The sequence below is a fragment of the Cetorhinus maximus genome, chromosome 19 (assembly GCF_964194155.1).
Source record: "Cetorhinus maximus chromosome 19, sCetMax3.hap1.1, whole genome shotgun sequence".
Classification (NCBI taxonomy): Eukaryota; Metazoa; Chordata; class Chondrichthyes; order Lamniformes; family Cetorhinidae; genus Cetorhinus; species Cetorhinus maximus.
The window spans coordinates 86,109,853-86,125,940 of NC_135897.1; the positions used below are offsets into that span (position 1 = coordinate 86,109,853).

The following is a 16,088-nucleotide window of genomic DNA, read 5'->3' on the forward strand; positions in this document are numbered from 1 at the left end:
GATAGAGTTTGTGCAGCTCTTGGGAGGGGGAGGGGCGTTGCAGGCAGATAGCACCACACGAACAGAGCAGAGTGAAAGTGTTTCCACCCATCTACACTCAACGGCCCTTTTGCAAGCGGCAGCTCAGCAAGTCCTGCCGGCTGTCATGTTCCTCTAACAAGAAGGAGGGGAGGCAGTGTGCACGAGTTAACACATCTTTGGCTTCTTCGGAACAGAGGAAAAAAAATTAAGATGAATCCCATAATGCCTTGAGTGTTCTGTCCTCCGTTCGAGTGCATTGGGGACAAAAAAATGTGAGGTAAGTTCTTGTGTGTATGTGTGTGTGTGTGTCTGTGTGCGTGTGTGTGTGTGTGTGGAGACTCGACCAAAGCAGAGGAAGTGAAAGCAAGCCATCACTGCTTTATTTGATCAGGCAAAAGGAAGGAGAAGGAGGTGGTGGAGGGAAGGAGGGAGGAGGGAGGGAGGAGGGAGGGAGGGAGGAGGGAGGGGGGGGGCGGCCTGTAGGTTACCGCGGTATACGGTTTCATATCACACATCATCTTCGGCTGGGAGTTGAAGTCAGGAGGTTGCAGCTGCAGGCAGCCTTGCCACAGAGCAGCCTCTTCCTGTCTGCAAGGCAGCTTCACCGGCAAGGCAGGCAAGCCCAGGGAAGCTTCTCTCTCGCACATCAGCAAAGGGAAGGGAAAAACAGGTGGATAAAAGCAGCCGCCCGTTCTTAAATTGCCTCAGTTAGAATGAACGATTAAGAAGCGTCAATTGGCATCAGATCTTTGACATGTACAGGTAGCTGTTTACTATCTTATGAAGGAGCTGTGGGTGGGTGGGTGGGTGGGTAGGGGTTGGGGGGGTGGGGTAGGGAAGTGTTGTTCATTTTATAAAGAAAGGGGCTGCTGCCAGCATGTATTGCATGTGGTCCTAGTGTGTGCACTGAAAGGTTAACTCTCTGCCTACTGCATATAAATTATGCGTGACATGTTTAGCTGTGCTTCCTTATATGGCCAGTGCTGTATTTCAGTACAGTATGAGCCTTGCCAAGTTTACAGGGAGGAAGACAGCCCTACATGAGTGTTTTTCTCTCTCTCTCTCCACTATTTGCAGTGCGTCACCCAGTAACTGTTAGAAAAGTAAGTGCTCGCTGTATTGCCGGTGTCTCACTTTTATTTCAATAGTCCCTCGGCTAAAGGCAAGTCATTCTAAAATGCAGGAGCCATGATTGTGGATTGTAACGTGCGTTTTAAAAAAAAAACTCGCATGAAGGATTGGAGCCTCCTTTCTCCATGTGTGTTTATTTTTTGATTTTATTCCTCGGATTTTGAAAGAGAGCCGAAGGAATTTGCCAAGGTGAGTACGGCATCATGAGACTATGTACTGCACTGAACTTTTCGGTAACATATGTGGGGCATCTGATAAGGTTGCTGTCTGCCTGTGACTGGGCCACTCCCCTGAGTCCACCTTTAGGGCCTTGACCCATACTGCCTCAATCATTCTCTGCCTTCGTTATTAATCTTATTTTTACGTTGGGTCTAAATAACTTGGGGTTGTGGTGGTGGATTGTTGGGAGTGGTGGGGGGGGGGGAGGGGAGGGGTGTGGATGGCGGGGGTGGGTGGGGTCGGGGGAGGTGGTGGGCGTTGGTTGGAGAAACATTGAGCTTGTGGTTTTTGTACCAGTCATTGCTTTCTGTGTGAGTAAAATGATTATGGAAGTGTTGGAGGTGGTGGGGGTGGGGAGGGGGTGGTGGGGTGGGGGGTAGTGGGTACGGTGGTTGGTGAAATGAAAATTGAATGATCCAAACAAGATAGGGGGCGGGCGGAGGGGGCCTTCCGAATTTAAAATAATCCAGATGTTTGAACTTTTTCCAATGGCTTCAATTCAGTGGATCAGTTGGCACAGAGAGAGAGAAAGAGAGAAAGAGAGAGAGAGAGAGAGAGAGAGAGAATGCGGTGGAGGAATAGAGAGAGTGACAGAGATATAAGGATAATTGAGGACTAAGGAGCGCACTAACTGAGAAACAAGAGAGATTCAAGCTACCTTGCTGCCACTTGTGCAACCCATGTTTGGCATGTGCTTACATCTACTGTTGGCTGTCCCTCTTCATAGATGGTTCAGCTCGAGTTGATTCTGTCTGCTGTAAAATGGCTACCTTTCCGACATCAGATTAACTTGGACTTGAGAGTTGGCGCCTTGATGGTTGCCGTCTCTTTTAACATCCCTCCCCTCTCAGTGAAATAGAGCCGCGTGCGGATTAGCAGACACGGTCATGCTTCCAGAATGACCTATCAACTGCGCGGGCTCCCCCACCCTCACCCCTCTCACTGCCATTATTACAAATTATAATAAAATCAATGCTTTATTGACACAAATGCAGTCTCAGGTCACCACGAAGAGTATTTGGGCCTACTGAAACTGGAACATTTTCCGTTGTTAAGCAAACGTTGTGGAAGAGAAGGAGGCCTGTTTTAGCTAGAGAATTTTTACCATGAGTTTTCATCTGTGGATTGAGAGAGCCAGTATCATAAGATTACCCCTTGGCTCAAAACCACGCAGCGCTCTGGAGGGGGGCGTAATTTTTTTAAAATTCGGATCAAGCTAATATAAGAGCCTTCACCAAATTATTTTGTTTTGGACCCAATTCAAAACCCTATAGGTTTTTCTAGATTGATGTGGCATAATTATTGCTTGTACATGAAGCTGGTATGAAATTTCTGTAGTATTGTTTTTGCCGTGAAATCGTCAAAGTTCAGTTTTTCACCTGTATTTTGACAAAAGTACAGATTGTACTGTAGCTGCGCCATGAGTTAGGAGAGTAAATTTTTGACGCTACTGTTTATGACTCCAGGATCAACATATTTTCAAAAAATAGTCACTCTCTGTTACTTAGGCAGCGGCATTATTTGTATTGAGTTGCTATCTTGTGATGCTGTGGTAAATTCAGCTCTGGTAATCCTACCGTTTAGGATCTTGTCACCAGCTTGTCAGGCTTCCAAGATTATTAGTGACCAGAGTCACACTTGTCCAAGTTCCCTGCTCAATTGACAAAGGAAGTAGATGCAACTGGAACTGACCGCCTCCACATGCACACCCACATAGACACACACAGCAGACGCATAAACAACCCCACACAAACACATAAACGACATCCAGTAAGTCCAGATGGGAGACTGACGGATTTCCCAGTCGAATCAACGTTAGAGTAAGATACCTCCCAATTGCCTCCATTGACTTGGGTGTACGTTTGGTAATTAACTGAAGGTTGTGCAAGCCCCACACTGGGATTTAATGACATGATCCAGGTTGTACTCTCCAAGCTGTTCCCTAGAGCAAGGATGAGGTATAAAACGGAGGCCTCATGTGCCTGTTCTGCTGGTATAGATGAAAGAGAACCCAGGACATAATTTGAGGAAGAGTAGAGCAATCGCTTTCTGCACCATGGTCAATAATTCTCCCTCAGTCAGATTAACTGGTCCTCCATTTTTACTGTTGTTTGTAGAAGCTTACTTTATAATAAATAGCTATCCCTGCTTACACAGAATTTGCAATGCAGGAACAGGTTGCTCAGACTAACTAGTCTATGTTGGTGTTTATGCTCTACACAAACTTCATCCCACCCTAATTTAACCTCAGCAATATATCTTTCTATTTATTTTCTTCCCCACATAGTTATCCAGCTTCCTCTTAATTACATTTATACTAGTTGTCTCAACTACCCTTTGTGGTAGTGAGTTCCACATTCTAAACACTCCACAAAGAGTTTCTCCTGAACTCCTTATTGGCTTTATCAGTGGTTATCTTATTTTTGAGTCCTCTAGTTTTTGACCCTCCCCCAAGGAGAAACAGCTCCACTTTCTCTGCCCTTTCAACTCCCTTCTTGATGTTAAAGACCTTTATGATTAGTTAGGTCGCCCTTTGCTCTATGACTAAGAAATGCCGAGTCTTGTACAGACACCCGCACACAAACACACACAGCCACACGGACACTTGTAGGCTAGATTGCCAACAAAATACTCACCCACTTACTGGTAGAACCAAAACTCTTCCACCATCACTGCAGTTGATCAGAAGATGGCCAATAAACTAGCAGCAATATAACGCTGTAAAAGTGGGATTCGGGTTAATTGTGCACGTGTGGTTTCACACCAGCCTTGCCCCTCCTCCCCCTCTCATCCTACTAAATCTATAGCCACCAGAGTTGCACCCACTGAAGTGTGCCCCCTTCAATGTCCTCACTGACCTCTAAAAATTAATGGTCCCACACCTCATGTTGTAACTGGGGTCTCCAAGAATGACTATCCTCTGACCATTGTTCTGGCTCAACTCACAGGAGTCATTTGGTCAGCCCATCCATTTAAACAGTTTGCGAGGACGCAGACAGAGAGAAAAAAAAACTCATAGTTCCCTTATGGATAAGTACATACTGACCAAATGTTATGAGAACTGCCCATGTTCAGCCCCTTCATATAAGTTTGCCCAATATATTTTAAGTAATTGATCTACCTGATGTTGCAGTTGTTTGAAACCAGGAAGCACTTTGTCACACACAGAGGGTAAAAGAAATCTGGGACTCTCTTCCAACCCCCACCCCAACCCCAAATGAGGCTATGGACACTGGAGGGGGTACCTGGGGCTTTCAGGTCTGAGATCAATAGTTTTCTGTGAGGGACTGGTATCCAGGGTTATGGAGCAAAGGTAGATAGATGGAGTTAAGGTGCAGATCGTCCACGATTTAATTGAATGGTGGAGTAGGCCTGAGAGGCTGAATGCCCTCCTCCCACTCTGAATGTTCCTATCAGATAGCTATATTTGTACAACCTTTGGGATTTGAATTCAGTAGGCACTCATCATGTATTATCTAACATTACGACAGGAAGCCAATATGTGCATGTTGTTGCAAATAGGCTACTTTATTAGGTTCCTCTTGAGGGAGTTAAGAAGTCAAGATGGCGGATACGTGCTCATATTTACATTGCATTTGTCACCATTATGAACGTAATAAACTTCACATTTCTACAGAGAATTGAACATCAGGAAGGGGGCTCACTGAATCAGTGCGAGTATTCACAAAGATCTTCATTCCTAAACTCATGATCAAAAAAAATAAGTGAAACAAATTGAGCGGCATGGAAGTTGTTATAGTGTTGGTAGCTTTATAATTTATTGAAAGGTAGCAGTAATGGAAGAGAGACCAGTAATTAAAAGATGTTATTTGCACTTCTTCACTCCTAAGATGGCCTATGATTACTAGTTTGAAGCACACTAGAAAGTTAGCAGCAATCGCTTGATAGCTCAGTCAGGAGTTTGTAGGCTGTAGCCAAAGATGTTGTCTGACAGCAATAGCATGTTTGATGTTGAATACTCACATTTAAGAAATACGTTTGATTGTATTTCCTTTTCCACCCCCACACCTTTTACCGGTTGGGTTCTTTAACTGTTCAGAGGTCACATATTTTTTGTGCGGCGTTACCTCTCTCCCAATCCTGGATAAGGTAGTGACCCTCACCTCTCCCCCTCTGTGCCTTCTGTTGGTTTTTTACTTTGCCTTCCACACAGACCTCTCCACAGAACGGGGAAGTGGCTTACTCTGCCTTGGTTACCCTGATAGTGGGCAGAATGGGAAAAGGTTGCATGCTGAACTAGTTCTTCCCAGCTGCAAAGGGTCCTGGCCTTGGGAACAAGAATCCAGGCGAATTTGTCTGAATTGTCAACGCTAGGGCCGCAATTTTACGGCCTTGTCGCAGCGGGGGATGGGGGCCGTAAAACGTGGCGAGCCATCCTAATCTCCATTGGCTTCGGCAGGACCACAAGATCCTGCCGGCCTAAAATTCAGCCCTAAGGGTTGCAGCACAAGCGGAGACCATAACATTGCATCAACATTTGGTAAAATATCAAAGAAAAGAGGATTGTGATGGCCAAGTGCATCTACTTCATGATAATCATGATGTTCGTGTTGGGGTTACAATGTTAGGAAGTGGGTACGAGTCCACAATGAGGCATTATTCCCTTTCGCAGAGATTAATAGTATATTCCCAGAAAGATCTTCTGATATATCCCTGTAAAACTTGAGTTCATTCAAAATTCTGCTGCCCTTTTCCTAACTTCCACCAAGTCTCATTCACCCATCCCGTGCTCACTGGCTTCTATTGACTTTTGATCTGGTAACACCTCGATTTTAAATTTTTGATCCCTGGTTTCAAACTGCTCCCCAGGCTAGTACCTCCTCCAGCCCTACAACCCCCCAGAGATTTCTGTGCTCCTGCAGTTCTGGCCACTTGCGCCTCCCCAAATTTTATTGCTTCACCGGTGGCGGCCATGCCTTCAGCTGCCCCGGCCCTAAGCTCTGGAATTCCCCTCCCTAAAACTCTCCACCTCTCTACTTCTCTCTCCCTCTTTAAGAAGCTTCTTAAGTCTACCTCTCCAATCAAGCTTTTCATATGTAGTTTGGCGTTGTTGGATTACGCTCTTGTTAAGTGCCTTGGAACAATTCAGTATGTTAAAGGTGCTATGTAAATGCAAGTTGTTGTTGTTGATCTTGACATATTCTGGCATTTTCATCATGATGCCAAGGCTAGTAAGACATCACTTGTCAGGAGAGGGTTTTTTTTGGTGTATCCTGTACTGGTGATGGTTTGGCAAGGTAACCGCTTCTCTTTATCATGTGATCCTTTCCCATGGGCAGTTGTATGTGAAGTACCAAGGAATATACTACTCAGTAAACCGCCATGGTCGAATAGAGGCAGTGATTTGATTGTATGAGGAAAGGGGGACTGAGGGAGGTAAGGAGCTCCACAGTTTGAACCTATTGGGCAAGAGTTAATTCAAGTAGAGAATGGGTCTACGTTTCAGCATAGTGCAGATACAGAGAGAAGGAAGAATTCCTAGGAGAACATTTTGATAACCTAAGAAAGACCAGAAAGGTGATGCTGAACTGAAAGGTGATGCTGAACTGAAAGGTTGCAAGCTGGAGGAGCGAGAAGGATCACGTAGTAAACAACATCCATTTTCACCTGTTCTGCACATGCCAGAAGGATGTCACTGAGAAGGGGACAATGATAGGGAGTAAGGCAATAAGAAGGAATTAGTAGCCCCTGAGTGGAAGATCGGACTTCCTCTCCAACCTGGTTTATGGGGGAAAAAAGTTTTGCATTTATATAACACCTTTCCTAACCTCAGGGCCTCTCAACCCGCTTTTACAGCCAACGACATGATTTTGAAGAGTTGTAAGGCAGGGAACGTAGCAGCTAATTTTCACACAGCAAGCTGCCACAAACAGCAATGTGACAATAACCAGTTAATCTGTTTTAGTAGTATCAGTTGAGGGATAATTATTGACCAGGACACGGGGGGGATAACTTGCCTGTTCTAGTGCAGTAGGATATTTTATGTCTTCCTGAGAGGGCACACAGAGCCTCAGTTCAATGTCTCTACGAAGCTACCTTTGACAGTGCAGCGCTCCCTTAAACTGCACTGGAGCATCAGCCTATATTTTGTGCTCGAGTCTCTGTAGTGGAAACCTGAACCCACAACCGAATGATTCAGGCTAATGTGCTACCCACTGAGCTACAGTGAGGAACATTAGGAATGTATACAGAGAACTGTTTGATATTTCAAAAAAAAAATAAAGAGCCAAGCAATGTGCTGTTGTGTAACTAATTCCGGTCATAAATAATTTCACGTGGCCTTCTTATTCAGAGACCTTCCAGTGAAAACAGGCATTGACGAGCTACATTGATGTCAGCAATGCAGTTTTTTTTTTCCAAATGCTCCATTAATTCATTTTCAGGGCTTTGCGTGGATACTGAAATAAAATTCGTGTTTTACCAGTGGAGGCCCCAGAACACCAAAAAAAAATGTGGAAAAATGAATTAGTGAGAATGTGCTAACCTTAACTAAACTCTCATGCCTGATGCTGTTGTTCAGCAGTGGTTATGAAGGGACCATAACTATAAATATGGATCTGCTGCAGTGCTAACTTTCCTGAGTCGTGGCAATCTCTGATTGGGAGTACAGTGTGAGAAGGCAGGGACAAGGGCTGTAATTGATGGAGTGTTAGTGTTTCATTCCTCCTCCCCCCACCCCCCCCACCACCCCCACCAACCCTGAAAAAAATGATTCACTTGGTTACATTTTCCCACACTCATTTATTGACACTGAGCGATCTTAAGAAGGACATTGGTGACGTTTGATTAAGTAGCAAGCCATGATTATCATTTGTATTCTGTGGGCAGAAATCAGCCGCTGATTTTTTTCTGAAACGCTCTCCTATCACTTGGACGTGACATCAGTTATCACGAGGCCATTGCCCTCCATGCATGACAAATACAATTAAGCTTTTGCGTTTCATGTTTCACCTGAGATGAGGGGGCCGCAACTTCTGAGCTCCCCAAATATGTGCCGCGGGATCCCCTTTGGAATTTCCCAGGTAAGGGTTGGCATGGCAGTTGTCCAGGAGCGCGTACTTCCCCGGGGCAATTGCCGTGCACAGGGGACCATCCGAAAATGCGATTTAAGTCGCAAACCTCGGATGGTTCCAACTGAGTTACATCACTCGTTGCCCAGAAACAGTTAGAAGGATTAAAGCCACTTATAATTTCTGGGTAACAATTGTACAGACCCAGTGGACTCCCCCAACACCCCCAACTACCCGCCCCACAGGACTCCCCCACATCCCAGCCTCCCTGGGATCTCGTCCCACCCCTCCCTGACTAAACCCCCCCCATTGGACTCCCCCATCCCCAAGGGACTGCAACCTCCGACAAGAACTTGCTTAACTTCCCAACCCACAGGATTCCCCCATCCCAATGGGGATTCTTTCTCTCCGAACCCGACCTGACTACCCCGATCTCCGACCCTCCCCGACCCCTCCTCTGACCCCCCACAATCCTTGACCACCCGACCTCTGACACCCTTGACCTTCAACCCCCTCCCACCTCCGACCCCTCCCACCTCTGAATCCCATCCACCCCCCCCGATTTCCACTCCCCCCACACCCCAAATCCTATCCACTTACCTTATACACTTAACTTCTCCCTGGCCTGTCAAATACTTTTAAACTTCAATGGACCTTTAACTTACCTGATTTACAGCAGCTATTGCCATAAAAAAGGGGACATGGTCTCCTTCCCTTCGACTCAGCTGCACATTGATGCAGGGCCCTGAGGATGCGCAGCACTGCCCAGTTCTCACCCGGCCTGAGTTGGAAGGTCAGACGAGATAGGATTGAAAAATAATTAAGGTAAGAAATTGGGGATGAAGTGGTAACCAGACACTGATTTCCACTCCGAGGAAGTTTAGGCCCAACATCTCAAGGAGCTTTTGAAGGGAGATGGTGGACAGCATCAAAGAGTAGGAGGGAAGAAATGGGAGGGGGTGAAAAGCATGTCAAGGATTCGGAAAGCTTTTTGCAAGCGGGAGGAGCATTGGCAAGGTGCCAAAGTTTAGGAAGAAAGCCTGGGAGTGCTGGGCCAAGATGGCTGAAGAGTGAAGGGTTACACAGTTTGAAGAATGAATTGTCAAAACCCCCTTCTTAAAATTAAGCTCAATGTTGTGAGGGTTTTCACAACCCTAAGGTGCTTCACAGCCATTGAAATACTTATAAGTGCAGTCATGTAGTAAACACGACTGCCAATTTGGACACAGCAAGCTCCCGCCAACAACAATGTGATTAATCACCAGATAATATGTTTTAATGATGTTGGTTGAGGGATGAACATTGTTAGTATGGAAGTACGCCCCTGCTTTTTTCAAATAGTGCCATGGGATCCTCCCCTTCCACCCGAGAGGGCAGACAGGGACTCTTCAGTGACTCATCTGAAGCCCAGGCCTCCCAATAGTGCAGCACTCCCTCAGTGCTAATTTGTTATGGCACAGCGGATGGTAAATGCAGAGCTGTTCAAATCCCAGAGGGAAACTTGAAACAAGCCACAGTTATTTTCCAATTTGTATTTATTTCGAGATGCGTGCCTTGGAATCAGTAGTAATAAGACCACTGAGTCTTAAAGGTTTCTTACAAAGCTAAATTAAACCTTTATTAATAAAAAAATTGATTTTAAGCTCATATATAGGTTTACAAATTACTACTATGACAACTCCTAGCTCCCCTAATTAATATAACTTCCAGTTACACCTCCGTTAAGGCTATAGTAAAACACATAGATTTTAAAAGACCCAGGCAAAGTAACACAATACCCTGGACAGTTGAATTCAAAGTGAGTTTTCTTCACTTCGATCTGTGTAGACAGCAACTTGAGGCTTAAAGGGTGGAGGCTTTTCACACTTGTTAGATCTCAGAATGCCTTTCTCTTACACATAACCTCATCTCCTTTATACAGGTTCCTCCCTTTTTAATGTAAATCCCTTTGTCTCAACATGTCTTTTCAACTACTTTTCTAATAATAACAATCTTTCATAGTGCCAATTACTAATAAACTTTGGGAAAAATAAACACACTGTTTGGCTTCTTCTGGCTAAGTGTAACATTTCACCACCTCTTTTGAAATTCAACTTACCCTGGTTTATCTAAAAATGCAAATATTCCCTTTACGCCTCGCGTTCTAAAACTTCAGCCGTGTTTACCTATTTAATATTTCACACCTAGCTTCTCTTCTGAAATATCAAAACCTTCAGACCAGCTGTCTTTAATTCAATTAAGTCCCCCCCACCACCCCCCACCACACATGCACAAAAATGCACACTATTCTATTCCTACCTTACATTAAATTACAATAGCATTATGAAAATTATTGTATTTTCCTGATATGATCAATCTGCCTTTTTTACACAAGTATTTGTAGTGGTCTTCTGACTCAGAGACAATAGTGTTGTGCCTGACAAAGTGTGAGATCACAGTTCCACACATATAAGATCATCAGTAAGGGCCTTTAATAACCACCCGCCACCCCAACTTGTACATGCCACCTCAACAAATAATGAATGTTCAAATGGAGTGACCACAGCGGGTTATTGGAGGGTGCCAAGTTTGGCAGTGGTGGGCTGCTTTATTTCCCCTTTCATTTTCAACGTCATTACTGAGAAAAGGTGACGATATTTTGTGTTTCATATTCCTTTTATGCTATTTTAATTTCCAAGGCATTATGCTAAAATTCTTGCTAGTCAGTCGATTACCATTATTCTGTCAGTCTCGTGTGTTATTCAGTCACCCTACGGTGATCATGCCATAAGAAGCTGATTGGAACTGAATGCATCTTTTGAATTCACTATTGCTGTTGCAGAGGGGTCCTGGAGATAGGTAGCAACTTGTATGCAATATCGGGGAGCAAGATTGGAATGGTGTTAGGTGCTGTCAAAACTAATGCCAGCAACAGTCTGATAATTGCCAATGCCCTTTATTTTGCCTGCGCCCTGTGCTGGGTGAGCCTGTGCTAACTAAGCTTGTGCCTCCTACTGATTCCCAGAATAGGCGTGAACGAATTGGAAAAAATGGCTAGCCCATGAAAGGAAAAAAATCTGTGAAGGAGAGTCATACGGACTCGAATCGTTAACTCTGGGCAGAATTTTGCCGTCGGCAAGCAGGAGGCGAGGCCCGCTCGCCGACGCATAAAATGACGCAAGATGACGTTGGGCGGAACTCCCAGTGTCACCGCGCCCCATTTAAATTTTCAGGAAGGCGGGGGCGCAGTAAAATCAGCTGCGGGACCGCCGACCTGTCAATGGCCAATTGAGGTCATTAACAGGATCATTGAAACAATTAAAGGACCTTTAAGGTTGGCGGGCAGGCCAGGAGCCCCGGCGGCAAATAAATAAAACATGAAACCTCATCCACCGGCAGGATGAGGTTTCATGTAGGGTTTTAAATAGTTTAATAAAGTTTTACTGTAATTTATGAACATGTCCCATCTCATGTGACATTGACACATGAGGGGGACATGTGAAGGATTTTTAAAAATTTCTATTTTTAATCCTTTTAAAAGTGGAAGCGATCTCCCTGAGGCAGCACTTAGCCTCAGGGAGATGTGCAATCTTTCGTGCGCGTGCGCGAAAGAGCGCACTCTCGCTTTTGGGGAATCCCCCGACCCGCATAGGAAGCGCATAGCGCTTCCCGCCGGACGTCATGTTGGGCGGGCCTTAATTGGCCCGCCCAGGTAAAATGGTGGCGGGGCCCGCTTCTCCGACGGGGATTGGCTCCGGAGAACGGGTCGGGCCCGCCTGCCCGGCAGGCAGAAAATTCTGCCCTCTGTCTCTCCCTCCACAGATGCTGCCAGACCTGCTGAGTTTCTCCCAGCGTTTTCTGTTTTTATTTCAGATTTCCAGCGTCCACAGTATTTCGCTTCTATCGGAGAGGAAAAAAAAGCTGTTTTGCAAACAGTGAAATCGCTGATAATCCACGGTGCAAGTTAAACTGTTTTGTGTCTAAGTAACAGGAGTTTAAAGCTTTTGTAAACAGAGCTGCCCTAAAGTGCCTGTCTGGACAGTTTAGCACCAAACATGCTCCTGTCACATGTCTCTCTTTGGGTATAAAATGTCAGTTGACTGGTTTCCAACTGAAGTGAATGGTGCCGTATAACCCCCTAAATAGCCTTAATTTTCCAGTGTCTGTGATTCGCTACAAGTTAAATAAATGAAGAGGGTTGTTGTTGTACTGGAAAGCCTGGCATCCGTGGCCTTGTCTCCCCATGTGATCCTGGCACACTCACTGCTTATCTTGGGCCCGAGCAGCAATATGCTGCTCCATTTTGAAGCTCTATATCCCAGATGCCCTAAGTGACCACGCTGTTTATTTTGTTTTCTGTTCGCTGCTGTGTGTAGTAGTGTGGAGAGGTTGGACACTCTAAGGCTACTGAGATTTTGCAACGACATTTCATCAACAGAAGATCCTTTCTGAAAATTTCAAAACTGGCACCGATAGGTTTTTGTGAACCAAGGGTTTCGAGGCACGTGGAATCAAAGTGGACAAACTACACGGAATTACAAAGAATCTACAACACAGAAGCAAGGCCATTCAGTCCAACTGGTCTGTGCAGCTGTTTATGGTCCTTCCCTTGCACTCTACAGGATATGCTGATGAAGTTGGATGAAGTACAGAGCTTGTCCTCACATTGGCCCTGTCCTTCTTAAGCCTCCTTGAAACTTAGTCCAAAACCTATTGGGAACTGAAGCTTGGTGACAGACTATTTTTCTGTTCATCTAAAGCTCAGTACATATGGTGAGAATGTTGAGCTTGGCTGTGGAAGGTTCCTTCATCCTGGAGAATTGCTTTACTGGATATCCCCAGCAAAGTACCTTGCACAGCAGGCCTGCTTTTCCACTTGAAGACTAATTCGATCCAAGAGGTCCAAGGGAGCCAGTATTAATGCTCTACACGAGTCTCTTCCCACTCACTACATCCACCCTGATTAAGCATGCACTTGTATTTATGTCTGAATCAACCAGTCTTCCCCTTAAGTACATCTATGCTATTCATGTCAACCACTCCATGTGGTAACAAGTTCCACATTCCCTCTACCCACTGAATAAAGAAGTTTCTCCTGACTTCCTTATTGGGTTTATTAGTGAATATCTTATATTTAGTTGTAGACTTCACTAACAAGTGGAAGCATCTGCCCTATGCTAATTCTATCTAACCCCTTCATTATTTTTAAAAACCTCTATCTGGTCATGTCTCAGTTTTCTGTTTTCTAGAGGAAAGAACCTCAGTCTGTTCAGCCTTTCCTGATAGTTGCACCATCTCTGTTCCCGTATCATAATTTTTTGCACTTTCTTTGTAGTTAGGGCCTCTATGTTATTTTCACGATACAGAGAACAGAACGGAGCACACTACACTAAGTGTGGTCTAACCAGCAACAGCAGCAGCTTGTATTTATACAGTTCCTTTAAAGTCTTAAAATGTCCCAAGGCACTTCACAGGACTGTGTCAGAACAACATTCGACACATAATTAGGGAGATAGTCAAAAACTTAGTCAAAGAGGTAGGTTTAAAGGAACATCTTAAAGGAGGAGAAAGAGGAATAGAGGTTTAGGGAAGGAATTCCAGAGCTTAGGGCCCAGACAAGTGAAAGCGCGGTAGCAATAGTGGAATGATTGAAATTGGGGATACATAAGACATCAGAATTGGAGGAGCATGAATTCCTTGGAGGGTTGTAGGGTTGGAAAAGGTGACAGAAATAAGGAGGGATGAGGCCAGGAAAGAATTTGAAAACAAGGATGAGAATTTTAAAAATCAATGGGTTGCTTAACTGGGACTCAGTGTAGGTCAGTGAGCACAGGGTGATAGGTAAATGGAACTTGGTGCAAGTTAGGACATGGGCAGCTGAGTTTTGTGTGACCTCAAGTTTACGGAGGATAGGATGTTGGAATAGTCCAGGCTAGAGGTAACAAAAGCATGAAAGAGGGTTTTCGCAGAAGGTAAGCTGATGCAGGGGCAGAGCTAGGCGATGCTATGGAAGTGAATATAAGCGGTCTTAGCAATAGTGCAGGTTCGTGGCCACAAGCTTATCTTGGGGTTAAATATGGCACCATGTTTGCAAAGAGTAGGTACCAAACATTGTTAAACAAGGTAAATTGGTCCATGTTCATGTGTTATGCTATCATTCAAGACCAGTTTTACCCTTACATTGTCATGAAAGGGATCAATAGGGACTGGAAAACAAATCCACACCACTTCCCCAATGCTCCAATAATTTTTTTTTATTCTTTCGTGGGACGTGGGTGTCACTGGCTAGGCCTGCATTTTTATTGCCCATCTCTAATGGAGAAGGTGGTGGTGAGCCATCTCCTTACACCGCTGCAGTCCATGTGGCATAGGTATACCCACCGTGCTGTTAGGAAGAGAGTTCCTGGATGTTGACCCGGTGACAGTGAAGAGATGGCGATGTAGCTCCAAATCAGGGTGGCATGTGGCTTGGAGGGGCACTTGTAGGTGGTGGTGTTCCTGTGCATCTGCTGCCCTTGTCGTTTTAGATAGCAGAGGTCGTGGGTTTGGAAGGTGCTGTCAAAGGAGCCTTGGTGAGTTGCTGCAGTGCATCTTTTAGATGGTACACACTGCTGTCGCTGTGTGTCAGTGGTGGAGGGAATGGATGTTGAAGGTGGTGGATGGGGTGCCAATCAAGCAGGCTGCTTTCTCTTGGATGGTGTCAAGCTTCTTGAGTGCTGTTGGAGCTGCACTCATCCAGGCAAGCGGAAAGCCTTGCAGGTTGTGGACAGGCTTTGGGGAGTCAGGAGTTGAGTTACTCTCCACAGAATTCCCAGCCTCTGACCTGCTCTTGTAGTCACAGAATTTATATGGCTAGTCAAGTTCAGTTTCTGGTCAATGGTAACCCTCAGCATGTTGGTAGTGGGGGATTCAGCAATGGTAATGCCATTGAATGTCAAAGGGAAGATGGTTAGCTTCTATCTTGTTGGAAATGGTCTTATGTGGCGCGAATGTTACTTGCTACTTATCAACCCAAGCCTGAATGTTGCTGCACTTTACATGGCATCTAGTAGTCAGATTGCTGCCTTTAAGATTTAAAGTGACAGCCTCCATCTATTTCAGCTCAAGGATATAACTCAGAGCTGTTTCCTATTAAAGTGGTTCTTTGGTGGAATATAACAGCTGCAGTTAATAAATCACAGATTTAAGGTGATTGACAGTGGAAATACGAGAAAATATTTTTTTACATGGTGAGCTGTTAAACTAGAATACGCTGCCTGAAAAGGTGGTGGAAACAGATTCAGTGGTAACTTTCAAAAGGGAGTTGGATCAGTACTTGAAGGGAAAACAGTTCCAGAGAAAGGGGAAAAGAGCAGAAGATTGGGACTAATCTGACAGCTCCAGCAAAATAGCCGAATAGCCTCCTCTTGTGCTGTGTCATTCTGAGTTATTCATACAAAGGGTAACGGAAATCTGGAACTCTCTTCCACAAAAAGCTGTTGAGGATGGGATCAATTGAAAATTTCAGTAGTGGGATAGTTAGATTTTTGTTAGGCAAGGTTATTTAGGGGTATGAATCCAAGGCCGCTCACCCTAGAGAATTGCTTTACTGAATATCACCGGCAGATTTCAAGGTGCGTTTTTCCTTCCGAGAGCAAGATCCCAGTGTTGATATTTTTAAAAAAATTCCCTGAGGTGCAGTTCCCACGGCCTCTAGGTATGGAGGCT

At 44.9% G+C, this 16,088-nt stretch overlaps 1 protein-coding gene across 16 annotated transcripts in view; it reads left to right on the forward strand.

Annotated features, from left to right (window-relative positions):
- Nucleotides 1–16,088, forward strand: part of LOC144694004 (muscleblind-like protein 1) — a 351,759-nt gene that overhangs the window by 97,013 nt on the left and 238,658 nt on the right. For 5 of the 16 annotated variants that reach the window (XM_078564303.1, XM_078564314.1, XM_078564317.1 and 2 more), the window contains exon 1: nucleotides 214–298. The exons of 3 other annotated variants lie outside the window; for them this stretch is intronic. The gene's annotated coding sequence lies outside the window, so the exon portion shown is untranslated. Of the gene's footprint in view, nucleotides 1–213; nucleotides 299–537; nucleotides 784–1,035; nucleotides 1,125–1,204; nucleotides 1,342–16,088 lie in introns of those variants that run through there. 8 more of the 16 variants (XM_078564306.1, XM_078564324.1, XM_078564308.1 and 5 more) reach the window with 7 other exon arrangements.